This window comes from Melospiza georgiana, chromosome 8 (genome assembly GCF_028018845.1).
Source record: "Melospiza georgiana isolate bMelGeo1 chromosome 8, bMelGeo1.pri, whole genome shotgun sequence".
NCBI classification, from domain to species: domain Eukaryota; kingdom Metazoa; phylum Chordata; class Aves; order Passeriformes; family Passerellidae; genus Melospiza; species Melospiza georgiana.
Window position 1 is genome coordinate 36,822,255 of NC_080437.1, and position 21,374 is coordinate 36,843,628.

Below are 21,374 nucleotides of genomic sequence, written 5' to 3' on the forward strand. Positions count from 1 at the left end.
GCCCCAGGCCCTCCCTGGCACGGGAGCTGGGGCCGGGCAATACAGAGATCAGCCCAGGGTGAGCTGGGGAGGCTAAACCCGAGATGGGAGAGTCAGCCCGTCCTGCACGGGGGCCAGAGGGGACAGATGGCCCTGGATGTGGCACTGTGTGGTAATGGCTGATTGAAGCCATCACCCTGCAGGGCTCAGCCCGCAGTGCCCTCGCTGGAGCCTCTGTGCCAGGGCTGCTGGGGCACAGCTCAGCGGTGCCTCAGAGCAGCACTGCTCTCCTGTGCAGGCTGGGAACACCTGAACCCTCCCCAGACACGGCCCCAGCACACAGGGGCAGCTGCAGAGCAGGGGACACGGCCCTGGGTCTCTGCTCATCGCCAGCCCCAGCAATGCCCCAGCCTGGCTCAGCCCCAGACACAGCTCCAGACTGGGCTGAGCTGCACCGTGGGCTCAGCGGCCAGGGAAAAACCCTCTGTGATGGATACCACAGGGAATGAGCTGTGAGGAGGGGTCTCCCCAGCTGAGACAACCCTCCCACCCCTCACAGGACAGCAGCAGGGTCAGAGCCCCATCCCCATGGGGCAGGGCTGGCCCTGCCTGTCCCAGCCTGTCCCTGTTCCAGCACCTCGCTGGGCTCATGGAACCACTGATGGGGTTGTAGGGACCCCAAATCCCCCCAGTGCCACCCCGGCCATGGCAGGGACACCTCCCACTGTCCCAGGGTGTCCCAGTGTCCAGCCTGGCCTTGGGCACTGCCAGGGATCCAGGGGCAGCCACAGCTGCTCTGGGCACCTGTGCCAGGGCTGCCCACCCTGCCAGGGATGGATTTCTTCCCAAAATCCAACCCAAATCAACCCTCCTCCAGTTAAAGCTGTTGCCCTTTCTCCTGGCACTGCTTTGGACAGAAGCTGCTCTGAAGTTCCTGGGTTTGCCCCAGCAGTGACACTCCCCATCCCACAGCCACTGCTTTGATTACCAATGTCACCTTAATTTCTCTTTCAAAACACAAGTCTCTCTTGCTCGGGGATATTTCAGGATTGCCTTCAATAAATATGAATGCAAATTTATTCCTTCATGATTTGTCATTCACTGCGTTAGCACTGCCATGGAGCAAGAGAGACCTTCATCTCCAAACTCCTTGATAGGGATTTCTCCAAAGACAGGTCCTTGATCTCCCAGCACACCTTTTTGGCTTTTATAAAATAAATACATCAAAGTAGATATTATTCAGGCTTGTTTGATGTTCAGTGAGAAGGGGAGAGAAGTCATCCCCACCATGGGAAGACAGGAGCTACCAACCTGCCTCCACAGTCAAAAAGAGGAATTCAACCCTCCATCCTGGCAATCCTTTAAAAAATGATTTTCAGAGCAGCAAGGGCCATCAGGACCCTTTCCACCATTCAGGGACCTCATCACAAGGGCTCCCTGCTGGAAGAGCAGTGGACACGGAGAGTCATTTATCCCCTTAAGCCCTGCTCCTGCCCTTCCCAAGGCCCCCGTGCCAAGCCCTGCCCTCCTGCCCTGCCAGGGAGGGAGGTGCAGGGCAGCCACCTCTGGGGGATCACCTTTGTCTCCATCCCAAACCTCCTCACAGCAAACACAGACCCAAAAAACACAGTCCCAGGGCAGGGCAGGGACCCAGGCTTGGCTGCTGTTACCTGCTGGGTTGGTTCCTGTCACTGACATCTTTTCATGAAAAATCCTTTCCTCAGGATGTTTCCTCCTGAGAAGCTGGGAGGCCTCAGGAACAAAATGCAAACAATGGTTATCTGCTGCTGTGGGATGCAACAGGTGCATCTGGGATTGGTCTCATGGGGTTGTTTCTGATTAATGGCCAATCACAATCAGCCACAAACCTTTGTTATTCATTCCTTTCTAATCTTAGCTCAGCCAGCCTTCTGAGATGAAACCTTTTGTTCTATTCTTTTAGTATAGTTTTAATATAATATATATCATAAAATATAAACCAGCCTTGTGAAACATGGAGTCAGATCCTCATCCCTTCCCTCAACCCAAGACCCCTGCCAACACCATCCCAGGTTCCTCCAGGTTTGCCCCCAGCTGCAGGAATGTCAGGGGTTTTATCACCAGCTGAAGCTGTGTTGGGATCCAGGATAAGGCTGACATTCAGGATGCCACAGATGTCACTTCTGCTTACGCCCAACAGGCTGCTGAAGACAATCTGCTGTTTCTAAGGGCTGAAGAGGGTTTGCATTTTGGCTGGAGACAAGGCAGGAGGGAAGCCCAGGAAGAAAGGCACACTTCTGCACTCAAGCCCTCATGAATATTGATGGAGCCAACACAAAAGGAGCTGCAGCATTAATATGAGCAGCATGACAAAACAGACTTGAGCTTGTGACATGTTCAATCTCTCATTTAATTTTTATAGGAGTTGATTAAGATGCCTTTGCTTGAATTTTTATACTGTTTACTATAAAACATTATCATTTTCTTCAAAATCTATCGAGACAGACAAACCACACATTTGCCAAGCTGTTAAATAAATAGTATTAAATCAACAATACCCAGGGTCCCCAAATGCGAGTCATTTCCATGTATATTGATTTTAGTTCCATTTGCTGCAATAAAAGTTTTGTCTCTAAGCAGAAGGCAAAAATGCCAACTATTTTATCAGATTGTTCTGGTTTTAATTATTGAAATAATGCAGCTCTGCAGTCCCTGAGTGGGGCAAACTGGCCCTAAGTGCTCTGAGAGAGAGCTGGGGAATTCAGAGCTGGACAGCACCAGCCTGAGCAGCTCCTGCCCCAGAGGCAGCAGGGGAGGCCAGGAAGGCAAAAAGGCGCAAATCCCCCCAAAAATGGGCTGGGAGAGCTGGGGGTGCTCACCTGGAGAGGAGAAGGGTGTGGGGAGCCCTTCCAGAACCTTCCAGGGTCTGGGAGATCACAGAGACCTTCACAGGAGCCAATGGGACAAGGAGCAATGGGCACAAAGGGAGAGGGGGGAAATTTAACTGCAGATTGAGATATTGGGAATTGTTCCCTGGCAGGGCTGGGTGGGAGATTGGGAACTGGGAATTGTTCCCTGGCAGGGCTGGATGGGAGATTGGGAATTGGGAATTGTTCCCTGGCAGGGTGGGCAGCCCTGGCACAGGTGCCCAGAGCAGCTGTGGCTGCCCCTGGATCCCTGGCAGTGCCCAAGGCCAGGCTGGACACTGGGACACCCTGGGACAGTGGGAGGTGTCCCTGCCATGGCTGGGGTGGCACTGGGGGGGTTTGGGGTCCCTTCCCACCCAAACCATCCCCTGGTGATTCCCTGGCCCCCAGCAGAAGCTGCTGACAGGGAGCTCCGGTGTTGTGCCACACTCAGTGACACCCAAACTCCAAATTTTAGCAGTCTAATTCTGGCACAGCAGATCTGCAGCACATTTTGCAAGAGGCAGGGAGTGTAACTCAGCGCAGGAAGCAGCACCAAAGCTGTGAAAGAGGAAGGAAAGCACAAACTCTGAGAGGATAAACTGGGAAGCAGCTCCCTGGGCCAAGGAGTGGGCAAGTGGCAGCAGGGAGAGCTCACCCTGCCCTGCAAGAGCCATAGCAGCTGCTCTGCACCACCCAGAGCTGTTATTTCATGTAATTTTGCCCAACAAAATAGTTCCATCAAAATACACATTCAACATAAAGCAGATAAATCAGCATAAAATAAGATTACACAGAAAGCACAGGGTCTCTGTTCTAAATGCAAAGAAATTACAAAAATATATCTATTTACTCCGGCATTTTTCTACCTCCAGAAGCCAATTTTTCAAACCACTTTTTTTTTGTCTGGGAAAGAAGTGGAATCCCCACCTTCAGATTTATACCTGGTAGAGAACAAACCCCTCCCTGTTCCCAGAGCTTCTCTGTAAGTGGGTTAGAGCCCTGGGGTGCTCTCAGGCATCCTGCGTGGCTGTGACACATGAAAGCTGCTGGACACCGAACGAGAAGAGGGTTTGGAGCAGCAGAGTTCACCTTGTTAAAAGTGCACTCCCTGCAGAGGCTGCCACATCCCCATCCATCACCAGGCAGGCTCTGCAGGCTGGGGGGCTCGGCCAGGAACAGGGGGAGCAGGAGCCCAGAGGGCTCCTCTCAGGGCAGAAACAACAAAAACACCCTCAGCAGCCAGCCAGGCTCTGGGAACTGCCCCAGGAAAGGGCTCCCCACACAGAATCCTCTAAACCTGGCTGTGTGTCTGTGCCCACAGCACCTACAGCAACATCCACACCCATCCACATCTACATCGCCCATGTCCATATCCACATCATCCAAAACCATGTCTACATCCACATCATCCACACCCACATCACCCAAAACCATATCTACATCCACATCATCCATGTCCACAACCACATAATCCAACCACATCACCTACAGCATCCAAATCATTCACACTCATATCCAGATCCTCCACATCCACACCACACCCACATCATCCATATCCACATCCAACCCACACCACACTCACATCCTCTGCATCATCCATAGCCACATCCACATCATCCACACCCACACCACCTACATCATCCAAGTCCATATCCACATCCTCCACATCATCTATATCCATATCCACATCATCCACATTCATATCCAGATCCTCCACACCATCCACATCTATATCTACATCAATATCCACATCATCCAAATCCAGATCCTCCACACCCACACCACACCCACATCATCCACATCTACATCCACATCCCACCCACACCCTTCACAGCCACCCCCATCCCTGCCCCTCTCACCCAGCTGCCCCCATCTTCCTCTCCCAGAGCATCACTGAGCACTCCCAAAGGCTCCATCACACCTCACACTGATCCAAACCCAGCTGTCTCTGTGCCCTCACACTGATCCAAACCCACTGCAGCTGTCTCTGCCAGCCCATCCCACTGCAGCACAGCACAGGCAGCCCGAGCTGGGGCCCTGAGCACACCCTGACTGCTCCCAGAGCTGGGGCACGGGCTGAGCACACCTCAGTGCTCCCAGCTGCAGGCACAGCTGGATCCTGGGCTGAGCACACCTCAGTGCTCCCAGCTGCAGGCACAGCTGGATCCTGGGCTGAGCACACCCTCAGTGCTCCCAGCTGCAGGCACAGCTGGGCCCTGAGCCCAGCACACCCTCAGTGCTCCCAGCTGCAGGCACAGCTGCCTAGAGCCCACCCCTCTGCAGTGCCTCCCCCCCTGCAGCAGGGCACTCAGCCTGAGGATTTCACAGCCTTGAAGAGATCTCGTGGTGGGGAATACCCAGATTAGGGCAGGATGACTGACAGCCCGGCAGCAGCAGGAGCAGAGGGACCACTGAGAGATTTCTGACTTCTCACCTGCTCAGAGCCCTGTACAGGAAAGTGTGCTAAATCCAGAGAGAATGTCAGCAATTACTGCTGGCTTTAACCAAACCCTCTGTAAATCCAGGGCAGAAAACACCTCACCTGAGCCTGGCGGCAGGGTGGTGCCTCTCTCTGCACACGCAGTGAATTGCTGATGATTTCTGTGCTGGTATTTCCTGCCTATTCTCACCCCACGGCCCTGTGTTGTGTGCGTTCCACATTTCAGGAACAGGCTGCTCAGAAAAGGTGCCAGAAAGTTCCTGCTCCTCACCGTGTGACAGCACCAGGGAGCCTCACAAGGCTCAGCTCTGCTCTGTTTGCCTGGCTTCATTTCACACATTGTCAGGGGAGCTGTGCTGTGAGAGCCGAGCTGCTGCAGCAAGGAGCTCCTGGCCAGGCACGGCCCAAGGTACCCCTGGCAGCGCCCCCAAAGCTGCACAGCTCACCCCAAAGTGTCCCGGGGGTTTGGGCAGTGCTGGGGTGTGTGAGGAGGAGCAGGGGCTGGGCCAGGGTCCTGTGCCCGTGACAGCCGAGAATCATCCCCTGCACTGGCAGCAGGGACGGCAAAGCTCATTTCAATCTGGGGGAAACGGCCAAAAAGCAGCAAAGTGTAAATGAACAGAAGGTGCCCAGGGTGGGAGCTGTGCCAGGGCCCTGCAGGCTGTGCAGGGATGGAACTGGGCCAGGCTGGGCTGCACACCCTGCTCTGGGTGCCCACGCCTCTGATCCAGCCTGGTCCTGACCCTCTTGAGGGGCTCTGACCCCAAATTCCCCACCCCAAAGCCCCCGGCTGCTCAGGCCCTCTGTATATATCATAAAATGATAAATCAGCCTTGTGAAACACGGAGTCGGATCCTCATACCCCTGTGAACACCATCACAGGGATGGGCGGATGGGCACTCCAGCCCTGCCCTGGGCAGCTGTGCCAGGCCTGGACAGCCCTTTCAGGAAGGAATTTCCCAAATATTCCCCCTGAACGTCCCCAGCCCAATTTGAGGCTGTTTCTCGTGTCCTGTCACTAGTTCCCCATTACCTGACAAAGCCCCTGACCCCACCTGGCTGCACCCCTGCCCTGGTCCCTCCTCACCCCAGCAGCACCAGCTGGGATGGCCAAGGGGTCAGAGCAGACAGAACCAGCCTTTTCCCCTCTCCCCACAGGCACCAAAGCTCACGTGCAGCTTTTCAGGGCAAGGACAGGATGGGGATAATGAGGTTTTAAATAGGCACCGTGGTTTATTACAAATTTATCTTTACTCATAAAATGTCCCACTAGTAATATTCCTGTCTGAAGCAGAGAATGAAATATCAAATTAAGATCCAAATGCTTCAGTACAGCCTAACCACTTTGACAAAGGGATCTGATATAATTCATTCCTCTTTTAATAAAGTGAAGTGAGTCTTTTAATAACGCTGGATCATCCCATCAGACAGGCTGGATATCCTGAAGTCTTGTGACATGTCTGTCACCACTAGAACTTCACTTGTAATACATGAAGTTTGTGGATTGATCTGAAGCTGGGGTGGTGAGCAGGAGAGGAGGCAGGGATGGGAAACACCTCTGGGTGGGCTGCCCAGGGCTCCCACCTGGGCACAGGACACCAGGAAAGGTGAATAGAAATGCCATTAATTCACATTGCATCCTGCTGTTGTCATATTATTGCAGGGGCTCCATGCTCTTTTCTCCTTATCACAAAATTCCATACCTTATTGTGCTCATCATGGGCTGCTCTCAGAGCACTGACTCTTCCTCCTTCACACAGCACCCAACTGACTCCAGCTCTCTTCTCAAGGCCACCCCACACTTTTATAGCATCTTCTTCTCATTGGGTACAGCTGTGGCCTGGTAAAGTCAGGCCTGTTCCTCATCTTTGATAATTGCCCAGCTGCAGCTCCTCAGGGGTGAGATTACTTTCTGCACTATCTTCATTTTCTTATATTCCATCCCCTACATCCCGCAGCCCTTGTGGCACCAAGGCCGTGGTGGGAGCCAGGACCCAGCAGGGTCAGAGGATGAGCCAGGATGAGCTCACCACAGTGATACAATCCAGAAAGGATCAAACCCTGCTCTTCCCCAGTGATAAAATCCAGAAAGGATCAAACCCTGCTCTTCCCCAGTGATAAAATCCAGAAAGGATCAAACCCTGCTCTTCCCAAGTGATAAAATCCAGAAAGGATCAAACCCTGCTCTTTCCCACTGATAAAATCCAGAAGGAATCAAACCCTGCTCTTCCCCAGTGATAAAATCCAGAAAGAATCAAACCCTGCTCTTTGCCAGTGATAAAATCCAGAAAGGATCAAACCCTGCTCTTCTCCAGTGATAAATCCAGAAAGAATCAAACCCTGCTCTTCCCCAGTGATAAAATCCAGAAGGAATCAAACCCTGCTCTTCCCCAGTGATAAAATCCAGAAAGAATCAAACCCTGCTCTTCCCCAGTGATAAAATCCAGAAAGTCTTCCCCAGTGATAAAATCCAGAAGGAATCAAACCCTGCTCTTCCCCAGTGATAAAATCCAGAAAGGATCAAACCCTGCTCTTCTCCAGTGATAAAATCCAGAAAGGATCAAACCCTGGGGGAAACGAGCCCTTCATTTGTGAGCAGGTGTGGGGAGATCTCAGGACCCCTCCCCAGCTGTGCCCCCTGACCTGCCCCGTGTCTGTGCCTGAGCTCTGAGCTCCCAAAGCTGGGATTCTCTGCAGCCGGTGGGAGCTGTTCCCTCTGCAGGCAGGTGAGCTGCTCCGCTCCCCTGCCCAGCACAAACACATCAGACCAGTGAAACCCACTCAGCTCCCCCACAGCAGCCTGGTATGGGGAGAAGGAATTGTGATTTGGGGTTCGCCAGCTCCTGTCAGACACTGGCAGCTCCTCACTGACTGCTCTCCCCCCTCCTTTGTCAACAAGCCCTGGTTGGGAGCTGAACCCTCCCAGGCACCCCAGAGGGAGGAGCAGGGCTGGGGAATCTGCGTGACACCGTTTATTGCACAGAAAGCAGCAGGAATCACCCACAGGGACACACGCCTCAGTACTAACCTGAATCTCCCTTTATTTGCCACCGCACACTTTCCCTGCTCTATTTTGTCAAGTACAATAATTGCAGAGGTGTGGGAAATGGCCCTTCCATCCACCCTCAGCCCTGCTGATGCCTCTCAGGGGGCTGCTCAAGGAGAAGGAGGATTCGGGCCCACACTGCAAATTCACCTGTGGCAGAGGGGCCACCTGGGACCAGCTGTGACTGCAGCTTTTATTACACTCCGTGCTTTTTTAATGGTTTATCATGCATGAGGTAAAAAGTTATTGTTATTTCCATGTGCAGCCCAACGAGCAGGGGGGAAAGGCTGTTGGGCTGTGCAGCAGCTGCTCCCAGGGAGGAATAAACCCTGATTTCCCTCCTGGGAACACTCCAAGAGCACAGCAGCTCAGGGAAAGCACTGAGCCGAGCCCAGAGGTGAGCACACCCACCACAGCTGGGAGAGATGCTTTATTTCACTGCCCAGGGCATGGAGGGGTCACACCTGAGGGGACACCTGCTAAGAGCAGTGCCACAGCCCTTTTCTCCTGGGGTTTCATTAGTTCTTCCCCTTTGCTGCTTTCACAGGAGTTTGTCATTGCTCCTCTCTCTGCTGAGCCTCATCCTTCCCACCAGGCAGGATGATGAGCTCTGCCCAGACTTGGATCACTCCATCCATCACTCCAGGGAGGAGAGAGCAAGGAAGGGACTTGTGCAGAGGCAGTAACAGGAAAATAAATGTGTGTGCTTGTAGGGCAGGGCCGGGCAGAGCAGTCAGCACTGCTGGCTCCATGGAGAGCTCATCCTGCACCCCGAGCCTCCATCTGCCCTGCCCAGTGTAACAGGGGCTCATCCTGCACCCCGAGCCTCCCTCTGCCCTGCCCAGGGGCTCATCCTGCACCCTGAGCCTCCATCACTGTGATGGTGTTCACGGGGGTCCCAGGATGAGGGAAGAGATGAGGATCTGACTCTGTGTTTCACAAGGCTGATTTATTATTTTATGATATAGATTACATTAAAACTATACTAAAAGAATAGAAGAAAGGATTTCATCAGAAGGCTGGCTAAGAATAGAAAAAGAAAGAATGATAACAAAGGTTTGTGGCTCAGACAGAGAGTCTGAGCCAGCTGAGTGTGATTGGCCATTAATCAGAGACAACCCCATGAGACCAATCCCAGATGCACCTGTTGCATCCCACAGCAGCAGATAACCATTGTTTGCATTTTGTTCCTGAGGCCTCCCAGCTTCTCAGGAGGAAAAATCCTAAGGAAAGGATTTTCCATAAGAGATGTGTGTGACACATCTGCCCTGCCCTGCTCCCTCCTCTGACAGGGACAGGGGCTCACAGCGCGTCCTGAGCCTCCATTCATTAATCCTGACCCAGGTAAGGACGTCTGACTCAGGTCACTGCAAATCCCCAAACACACACAGTGCTCCCAGCTGCACTGGACGCTCAGGTGGGACACTGGCAGAGTTCCCTCCCCATTCCAGCTGCACTGGACGCTCAGGTGGGACACTGGCAGAGGTTCATCCCCATTCCAGCTGCACTGGACGCTCAGGTGGGACATTGGCAGAGGTTCACCCCCATTCCAGCTGCACTGGACGCTCAGGTGGGACACTGGCAGAGGTTCCTCCCCACAGGGGGGTCAGTCCCCACCCTGCGGGTGCTCAGGAAATGAGCAGGTGCTCTCACACCTGGCAGGAGCATTCTCCCCCCACAGCTCCGATGCTGTGCAGTGGATTTTGCAGAGTTCCAGCCTCCCCTGCCCCTTTAACATGTGCAGGTACTTTCCTGCGGCTGCCTGCAGTGATCCTGCCCTCCTGCACGCCTGCCTGCCTTATTGAGGGAACTCTGAGAGGAGAATCACTCTCACAAAGTATTCCACAAAGTGTGCAGGGTTAAGCCCTCCCCTGGGTAAATGGTCTTATGAGATGCAGAGTAAATACTGCGAGGATTAGACTCAAAAGCTTTGAAAGCCAGCACGAGCCCAGATCAGCCATAACCACGCAGGGCTGGGGAAGCCCCCAGGTTTAACCAAGCACTCTCCCACAGGAAATGATTTCTAGGAATGAGGCTTTGTCCAAATGTTCCGTGCTTATGAGAGGGATGAGCGTAAAATGTGAATAAGCAGCCGTGGTGCTGCTGGGGTGTGAGATCAGCCCGTGGCACTGGGAGCACACAGGGACGGGGTACAGCACAGATCGGGGGGCTGGGAGATGATTCCAGAAACAGAGGAGGATGGGGGAGAGTTTTGTCCCTGTGCTGAGCTCCTGCTTTGGAAAGAAACCCCTATTGGCAAATCAAACCATTTTCCAGTTATGGAATCACAGAACCATGGCATGGTTTGGGTGGGAAGGGACCCCTCCCCAGTCCCTCTGCAGCTCTCCTGTGGCTCCTTCAGGTGCTGTGGGGCCACTCTGAGGTCACCCCAACCTTCCCCTGTCCAGGTGAGCTCCCCAGGTGTCCCAGCAGAGCTGCTCCATCCCCTGAGCATTTGGTGCCTCCTCTGGATTCTGCAGCAGCTGCAGGTCCCTCCAGGGGTGGATCCCACGCCAAGCTCTCAGAAGAGAACACAGGAACATTTCATTCTTCTTCTCAAAGCAGCATTTCCCTTCCCTGTCCACGGGCTGCCCAAAGGGGACAATCCTGAGATGTGAACGAGGGCTCTGAGCTCCAACAAACACCGACCACAAGAAGGGTTCTGAGCTGCAAACAAACAAACACTGACCACAACGAGGGTCTTGAGCTACAAACACTGACCACAAGAAGGGTTCTGAGCTGCAAACAAACAAACACTGACCACAACGAGGGCTCTGAGCTCCAACAAACAAACACTGACCACAACGAGGGTCCTGAGCTCCAAACACTGACCACAACGAGGGTCCTGAGCTCCAAACAAGCAAACACTGACCACAACGAGGGCTCTGAGCTCCAACAAACACCGACCACAAGAAGGGTTCTGAGCTGCAAACAAACAAACACTGACCACAAGAAGGGTTCTAAGCTCCAAACAAACAAACACTGACCACAACGAGGGTCCTGAGCTACAAACACCGACCACAAGAAGGGTTCTGAGCTCCAAACAAGCAAACACTGACCACAACGAGGGTCCTGAGCTCCAAACAAGCAAACACTGACCACAACGAGGGCTCTGAGCTCCAACAAACAAACACTGACCACAAGAAGGGTCCTGAGCTACAAACAAACACCGACCACAAGAAGGGTTCTGAGCTGCAAACAAACAAACACTGACCACAAGAAGGGTTCTAAGCTCCAAACAAACAAACACTGACCACAACGAGGGTCCTGAGCTACAAACACCGACCACAAGAAGGGTTCTGAGCTCCAAACAAGCAAACACTGACCACAACGAGGGTCCTGAGCTCCAAACAAGCAAACACTGACCACAACGAGGGCTCTGAGCTCCAACAAACACCGACCACAAGGAGGGCTCTGAGCTGCAAACAAACAAACACTGACCACAACGAGGGTCCTGAGCTACAAACAAACAAACACTGACCACAACGAGGGTCCTGAGCTCCAAACACTGACCACAAGGAGGGCTCTGAGCTCCAAACAAGCAAACACTGATCCCACCCAGCTCCCACAGGGCTGAGGAGGAGGAGGCAGAGCCTCTGCAGAGCTCCAGCTTTGATTTCCTTCCCTCTGTGAATGGGTTTGGTCCCTTGTGCAGCCCTGTCCTCACGGTGTCCATGTGCTCATGGGGACATGCAGCCGGAGCTGGCCTCAGCTGCTCCCTGACCTGGAACCCCTGACATCCACGAACCCTTTGGCTTCCCCTTGGCTCTTTAAAAGCCTCAATTGCCATTGAGGCAGTGCTGAGCAATCAGGCAGCAGCAGCAAGAGCCCTTGACTTTCAGAGCAGAGATTAATGTATGTGCCCCTTAGCTGGAAATTGCCCTTCTGACCAATTTTCTGTGGCTATTTTTTCACTGCTGCATTGTCTTTTTGTGAGCATGTGGGAGTCTTTCCTCATTATTCTAAGGACTCTTATAATAAATTGATCTGGACTCACAGGGAATAAAACCTTACTTGAAGGAATGTCTGCTCCCCTGGGGCAGCAGCCAAGAGGAGGTTTTGTCAGCTAACAAATGGCAGAATAAAGGAAATTTTTTACATTCTGATTGAGCACATGTTGCTGGAAAGGGGCTCAGTGTTATCTTCTTTCTACAGTATTTGTGGGTTTTGTCTAGTTTGAGAATATGAAAAACAAAAAATTGAATGTACACAACAGAATTTGATATTAAGCTGAACACAGGTACTATGCATTTATTTGCATAATTATCATACTGTGCAGAAAAACATCTAATCAGCAGAATTTCCCTAAATAAAAGGGCAAAAGCACCCCCACAAAGAGCAGAAAGGAAAAGTTCCAAAGGCTGGTTTCTAAAATCAGCTGAAACTTAGCATTTCTTTAGGTTTCAAAATGCACTGTGACATTTTTCACTGTTCTCCCTTGGAGGGGTTTGGGGCGCTGAGCCAGGGCGGCTGAGGGGCTCTGTGCTTTGTGGGTTGGTTAGTTAGGATTTTTGTTTGTTAGTTTTTCTGACTTTTTGGTTTGTTTTTTGTGGTTTGTTTTGGTTTTTGGTTTGGTTTTGTGTGTTTTGTTTGGTTGGTTTTGGTTTTTGGTTTGGGTTTTTTGTTGGTGTTGTTTATTTGTTTGTGATTGTTTCATCTTGTTTTGTGATGTTTTTTTTTTTGCTTTTTTGGGGGTTTTTTTCTGGGTTTTTTTTTGGGTTTTTTTTTGTTGTTGTTTGTTTGTTTATTTTCTTGCCAGGCTGTTACTGTGTGTGTGTATCATTATCATTGGTTTTTGTGGTTTTGTTTGCTTGTTTTTGTCCTTTGTTTTTGGTGGGTTTTGTTGTTGTTGTTGTTTGAGTTTGTTTGTCGTTGTTTCATTTTGTTTTGTGTTTTGTTTGGGATTTTTTGTTGTTTTTTGGGGGAGTTTTTGGTTTGTTTTGGTTTGGTTTTTTGTTTATTTGTTTTGTTTTTGACTTTTATTTGTTTGGTTTGGTTTTGGGGCTTTTTTGGGGTTTTTTTTTTGGTTTTTTTGTTTGTTTGTTTTTTGGGGGGGTTGTTTCTTTTGGTTTGGGTTTTTTGTTTGTTTGGTTTGGTTTTGGGGCATTTTGGGGGGCTTTTTGTTGTTTTTTGGGGGTTTCGGGGGGTTTTTTTGGGTTTTTTTGTTTGTTTGTTTTTTGGGGGGTTTTTTGGGGTTTTGTTTGTTTGTTTTGGTTTGGGTTTTTTGTTTGTTTTGTTTTTGATTTGTTTGGGGTTTTTTTTGGGGGGGGGTGTGTTTTTGTTTTTATTCGGTTTTTTGTGTGGGTTTTTTTTTGGGGGGGGGTATTTTTTGCTTGTTTATTTTCTTTCCAGGGCTGGGCACAGCCAGGCACAGGGGGGCTGGAGCTGCTCTGAGCCCCTGGGACCCTCTGAGATGCAAACAGAGCTGAAGGACCATCTGCAGCACCAACTGCTGGCGATGGAGCTGCACTGAGCTGCCCTGACAGCAAACCTGCAATAAATCTGCAATAAATCTACAATAAATCTGCAGTAAATGGGTAACAGATCTGTGAGAGATTCTCCGGTGCTCCATCAGCTGGCTCAGATCAGGACCCAGGGGCTGAGGGTCCCCAGTGCCCCTGGCTGGGAGCAGAGCTGGGTCCCATTCCCAGGGTGTGGGGAGCAGCTCTGGCAGCTGGACAGAGCACCCTGCACCCCAAGCAGGGAGCCCTGCACCCCAAACAGGGAATTTTGCACCCCAAACAGGGAACCCTGCACCACAAACAGGGAATTCTGCACCCCAAGCAGGGAATTCTGCACCCCACGCAGGGAATTCTGCATCATACAGGGAACCCTGCACCCCAAACAGGGAATTCTGCACCCCAAACAGGGAATCCTGCACCCCAAACAGGGAATTCTGCATCATACAGGGAAACCTGCACCCCAAACAGGGAACCCTGCACCCCAAACAGGGAATCCTGCACCCCAAACAGGGAATCCTGCACCCCACAGTGAATCCTGCACCCCACAAATGGAATCCTGCACCCCACAAATGGAACCCTGCACCCCACAGTGAATCCTGCACCCCACAGTGAATCCTGCACCCCACACAGGGAACCCTGCACCCCAAACAGGGAATCCTGCACCCCACAGGAAATCCTGCACCCCACAAATGGAATCCTGCACCCCACAGTGAATCCTGCACCCCACAAATGGAACCCTGCACCCCAAACAGGGAATCCTGCGCCCCACACAAGGAATCCCAGGGCTCTGCAGAGGTGCTGCTGAGGTGTTCCTGCCTCGGGGTCCCATTCCAGGACAGACTCATGAGCTGAACTGCAAGTTCTGGGAGAGAAGGAACCAAACCTCCTGACTTTAATCAACCCGAGAAATAGGGCAGGCACACTCCCACTGCCATTCCTTTCTCAGATCCTTTATCGACCAGCATTGCTCTGCTATTTTTATCCTCGGGATGCAAAGGCAGCGCTGGAGGTGCAAAGTGGATGGGCAGGGATGGGTAATTTATACAAATAGCAGGGAAACCAGAGCAGTGCTCACACCGGGGAGATAAATCTGCTGTGTTCCTCTCACAGTTACCTCTCTGCCTTCTCCCCACTGCCACAGAGCCTCTGCAGCAGTGGATGGCAGAGAGGAGGAGGAGGAGATGGAGGGGTCACTGCAGGACTGTCACAACAGGACACCAAAGAACACAAGCACACACTGCTGCTCTCAAGGTGAAGAAAAGGGAAGTTTATTTTCTGACTCCAACATTTATAGTTTTCCAAAAGTGACCTTGGATTGGAGGGTGGCAGTGCCACCTCTCCAGTGACACCGGACAAACCAACAGCCCATCAGATTTCTCCTCCTCCATAAAAGAATGCAGAACAATGAGTTATTTACAGAAAGTGTGTGAGAAAGTTCGTTACAGGAATGTCAACATCAGAAGGCTTAGAAAATCTTAAAAAACCAGGGTGACACAGGAGGGAACGTGCACAGGGACAGACAGGCTCAGGATGGAGGGAGCCTGGCAGCCAGAGCAGACCTTGCTTCGTTCAGCCTGCACAAGAGATCAGCAAGGAAGGACGAACCCAAACTCTTGTGATGGTTTTGTTGTTAAGCTGATGGAAAGGGTGACAGAAATATTGGTGTGATGTTGAAGGGGATGCTGGGGAGCAGACCCTGAGCGACAGCAGGGCCAGAGCTCTGGGGAAGGGGAAATTGGGAATGTTACAGCTGAACACGAGCTGCAGGGCTGCCTCCTTCCCAGGGAGGTGTTGGTCCTGCAGGGCTGTCTGTCCCCCTGCAGGGCTGTGTGTCTGTCCCTCTGCAGGGCTGTCTGTCTGTCCCCCTGCAGGGCTGTGTGTCTGTCCCTCTGCAGGGCTGTCTGTCCCTCTGCAGGGCTGTGTGTCTGTCCCCCTGCAGGGCTGTGTGTCTGTCCCCCTGCAGGGCTGTGTGTCTGTCCCTCTGCAGGGCTGTGTGTCTGTCCCTCTGCAGGGCTGTCTGTCTGTCCCCCTGCAGGGCTGTCTGTCCCCCTGCAGGGCTGTCTGTCCCTCTGCAGGGCTGTGTGTCTGTCCCTCTGCAGGGCTGTCTGTCCCTCTGCAGGGCTGTCTGTCCCTCCCTCCGGGTGGGTGTTTGTCCATCCCCACTGGAGCTGCCTGATGCTCTGCCTCACCTGGGGCTCCCTTTCAGAGCCCCTCACCTGACACCAAACCCCTGAACACGAAGGGTTTGTCGCTGGAATCGATTTTTCTCCGGTTACAAATTACACCAAGCGTGGTTTTTAATTGGATGTACAAGAGAACCTTTGCAGCAACAACAGGAATTAATGGTGTTCAAAAATAACTTTCCTACACGGAGCAGTTCCTCTGGAGCAAATCATGGCAATGACACGGGTTGTGCACTCAGACACTTATTTATTTATTTTTTATTTGTATCCCAGGCAGTGTCCCAGGCAGGGCTGGGCAGGGTGGTGGCAGCTGGGGACCCTGGGCAGCCCTGGGCACACAGCACGGGAACAAAAGCGTCCTCCCACAGCCACAGCCATTAACAATTGTTAATTAACCACTGAAAGTCTCCATCTGAAGCTCGGTGAGGTTAAGTGCAATCAATGTTTATCTGATTACACTAAGCGGGGTCGGGAGGCTCCGTGCACAGAGTGTTTGAGGAATTGCCTTGGAAAGAGAAATAAAGGCAGGGGCAGGCTGGGAGGGGCACTGGAGGGGGAATCACCTTGTAAAGACAAACAAACAAACAAAACCATCCCACGTTCGAGTCTCCAGTGTGCCTGGACATTGTTCATGCCTCCCATACAGACACCCTGGTGAGTGTTCTGTGTGCTCAGCACAGAAGATGCTTTTCTCTAAACCAAACCCAGAGAAACCAAACCCAGCACGAGCAGCCTGGAGAGGCCCTGCTGCCCCAGCCCCCGAGGCCTCCAGTGCAGCTGGATCGGCTCAGAGTCTGCTGTTTCTGCTCCCCTCAGTCTGTGAGCCCGGGAGAGTGCAGCTCTGTGTGCCTGGCCTGCTGTGCTCCCTGTCCTGCCAGCCCAGTGCCACCCACCAGTGCCATCCACCAGTGCCATTCACCAGTGCCACCCGCCAGTGCCACCCACCAGTGCCACCCACCAGTGCCACCCACCAGTGCCACTCACCAGTGCCATTCACCAGTGCCACCCACCAGTGCCATTCACCAGTGCCACCCACCAGCGCCATTCACCAGTGCCACCCACCAGTGCCACCCACCAGTGCCATTCACCAGTGCCACCCAGCAGTGCCACCCCCCAGTGTGCTGAGAGCCCCACCGAGCCCAAAGCCCCCTCAGGCAGTGCGTGCCCAGGCAGGGATGGCTGGGATGAACTGGTGCTGCAGTTGTGGATCTCTGGACTCGGGCAGGGACAGCAGATGTGTCTCTACCTGTGCACAAGCAGCCCCTGCTCCTCCAGCCCTGCAGCCCCCAGGATGGGCCATCAGCACAGCTCTGCCTTTCCACAACATCCTGCTCCTGCACTGGGCCGCCAGCCACAATTCCACAGCCAAATCGGGTTTAAAGAGCCAAATGTCACTGAAAAATAACACCTAAATCCTCTCTGCTGTTTGGTAGGAGCCATTCCTCAGGAAAAATACGGTTTTATTTTGCAAAACCTGACCTATGGCTGTGCAGCCCTCCATCTGCCAGGGCCGTAAAGCTGCTGGAAAACACAAATGTGATTTGGGTTTGAAACATGTACACGATCGAGCAAGGAACTGCAATGTTTGTGATAGGGGAGCTGGAAGCACGGTCACATCCCAATAAATCCTGGTGCAACCAGACAATCCCAGCGCAGGTGTTCGTCAGCCTGGAATGAGGAGCTGTGCAGACATGGCCAGGGTGACCCCACACCCACCCCACACCCATCCATCCATCCATCCCACACCCATCCATCCCACACCCATCCCACACCCATCCATCCATCCATCCCACACCCACCCATCCATCCCACACCCATCCATCCATCCATCCATCATCCATCCATCCATCCATCCATCCATCATCCATCCATCCATCCATCCATCCATCCATCCATCATCCATCCATCCATCCATCCATCCATCCATCCATCCATCCATCCATCATCCATCCATCCATCCATCCCACACCCATCCATCCATCCCACATCCATCCATCCATCCATCCATCCATCCATCCATCCATCCATCATCCATCCATCCATCATCCATCCATCCATCCATCCATCCATCCATCCATCCATCATCCATCCATCCATCCATCCATCCATCCATCCATCCATCCATCCATCCATCCCACACCCATCCCACACCCATCCATCCACCCCACACCCACCCATCCATCCCACACCCACCCCACATCCATCCCACATCCATCCATCCATCCCACACCCATCCATCCATCCATCCATCCATCCCACACCCATCCCACACCCATCCATCCATCCCACACCCATCCATCCATCCATCCATCCCACACCCATCCCACACCCATCCCACACCCACCCCACATCCATCCCACATCCATCCATCCATCCCACACCCACCCCACATCCATCCCACACCCATCCCACACCCATCCATCCATCCCACACTCACCCCACACCCACCCCACACCCATCCCACACCCCAGAGAGCCCCTGAGGGTCCCAGGCCTGGCCCTGCTAGCGGGGGCAGCACCAGGCAGATCCTGCCATCCCTGCTTTAACAGAGGGCACGCACACCCTGGGCAGCAGGGGCAAGCAAACATCCTTCCCAGAGTGAACAGGCCTTGCTCCAGTGTTTCCAGCCCATTCTAACCAGGTGGTTCCGTGGTTTGCCCCATTTCCCTCTCTGCCACGTGCTGTTGGCACACGGGGGTTAAACTCTGGGGCTCTTTACGTGGATTTATTGATAAGAATCCAGAAATTTAGTGAAAATCAGAACATGTGTACCCTTCAGACCCCATAGTGACCCCTTCACCACCGTTCTGCTAACCCTTTAACTTTCACAGCCTTGCAGGGAACAGCAGCTTGGCAGCCAGCATTTCCTGGTGCGCTCCCTTTGTGATGCTCAGGGTTCAAAATGTGACCTTCCTTCCTCTCCATCAGCTTGGGAGCAGCTGGAGCCACGCAGGAGCCCTGCCCTGCACTGGAGCCATGTCCTGCACTGGAGCCCTGCCCTGCACTGGAGCCCTGCCCTGCACTGGAGCCATTCCCTGCACTGGAGCCATTCCCTGCACTGGAGCCATTCCCTGCACTGGAGCCCTGCCCTGCACTGGAGCCATTCCCTGCACTGAGCCATGCACAAGCCATGCCCTGCACAGGAGCCATGCCCTGCACAGGAGCCCTGCCCTGCACTGGAGCCCTGCCCTGCACTGGAGCCATTCCCTGCACTGGAGCCATTCCCTGCACTGGAGCCATTCCCTGCACTGGAGCCCTGCCCTGCACTGGAGCCATGCCCTGCACTGGAGCCCTGCCCTGCACTGGAGCCCTGCCCTGCACTGGAGCCATTCCCTGCACTGAGCCATGCACAAGCCATGCCCTGCACAGGAGCCATGCCCTGCACAGGAGCCATGCCCTGCACAGCAGCCATGCCCTGCACAGCAGCCATGCCCTGCACTGGAGCCATGCACAAGCCATGCCCTGCACAGCAGCCATGCCCTGCACAGCAGCCATGCCCTGCACTGGAGCCCTGCCCTGCACAACACCCATGCCCTGCTGCACCTCTCCAGGAGTTTCCCCAGCACCCTGTGCCTCTCTCCCTTCTGGCAGGGGAAGCCATTCCCACTCCTCACGCACAGGGCAGTTTCCGCACTAATAACTCATTAATAACATCACTAATTCCGTGCTCCCTTGCCCTGCCGGCTGGCCCTAGGCCCCTCACCCTGTCAGCACACACCAGGCTCGTTCCAGCTGTGCCTGCTGAGCTCTCTGGGCTGTGTCACACCCGGCTCAGCAGGGACAGCACACACTGCAGCTCGCTGTTCCCACGGTGCCCTGGCCACGGGCACAGCCAGCTGGGCATCACCGTGTGTGCTGGGGAGGCAGGGGCAGCAGCCTGCAGGGCACCTCGCTGAGGGGCTCCAGAAATGGGGAAACTGGGGTTCCAGGCAGCAGGGAGCAGCCAGGATGGGCTCCAGCTGGGCTCTCCGAGTTAAGACAGAAGTGTGAGCTCTCTGTGCATCAGAAGGACTGATGTCGTCCTGCAAGATAAAGCAGCTCCTGGAAAGTGCTGTTGTTTGTCTTTCTTAACCATTTATCAGCAGAGAACAGTTTAATGTTCTGGTAGAAGGCACAACTGAGTATCTCTTCAGTGATGAAGGAAAATAAGCTTAGTGCTAAGGCAAATAGAAAATATTCATCTATCTTCAGGTACTGCAGCTGAAAATCTTTTGTGAAATTTATCTTCCCTACCCCTCCTGAGCAGTGCTCTTTGTCTCCTACCAGCTAATTCTCTGTAGTGAAAGTTTAACCTTGAACACAGAGAAGGGAAAAGCTCCAGCCCAAAGGCAACAGGCTCTGTGGAGGGTTTGGGATGGGTGAGCATCCCCATCCCCTCAGCCATCCTGGGAAAACTCCTGGGGAAAACCACACTCTGAGCTTCATTCTTGGGAAAATCTCCGAGGCAGGAAAGGAACGAGGAGAAAAATCACCCGTGAGGTGAACCCAGGAGGCTCATAAATCTGAATCTGTGGGCTGGGATTAGCTGGAGTGCCCAGCTGAGCTGTGTCCCTGTCCTTCCCCTCAGCCCAGCCAGCTGCACTGCAGAGCAGAGCATTGAACATTCCCCAGAGTGGCTCAGGGCCCTGCTCTGCCCTGCGTGCAGCTCAGAGGGCAGGGACAGCTCCTGGCACTGCCCACAGGCAGCCAAGGGCAGCTGGGACAGGGGTGGGAATGGCTGGATGGGAAGGGTTGGATGGGAATGGCTGGATGGGAATGGCTGGATGGAATGGCTGGATGGAATGGTTGGATGGGAATGGCTGGATGGGAAGGGTTGGATGGAATGGCTGGATGGGAAGGGTTGGATGGAATGGTTGGATGGGAAGGGTTGGATGGGAATGGTTGGATGGGAATGGCTGGATGGGAAGGGTTGGATGGGAATGGTTGGATGGGAATGGTTGGATGGGAATGGCTGGATGGGAAGGGTTGGATGGGAAGGGTTGGATGGAATGGTTGGATGGGAATGGTTGGATGGGAATGGCTGGATGGGAATGGTTGGATGGAATGGTTGGATGGGAATGGCTGGATGGGAATGGCTGGATGGGAATGGCTGGATGGGAATGGCTGGATGGGAAGGGTTGGATGGGAAGGGTTGGATGGAATGGCTGGATGGGAAGGGTTGGATGGGAATGGTTGGATGGGAAGGGTTGGATGGGAAGGGTTGGATGGGAATGGTTGGATGGGAATGGTTGGATGGGAAGGGTTGGATGGGAAGGGTTGGATGGGAATGGTTGGATGGGAAGGGTTGGATGGGAATGGCTGGATGGGAATGGCTGGATGGGAATGGCTGGATGGGAATGGCTGGATGGGAAGGGTTGGATGGGAATGGTTGGATGG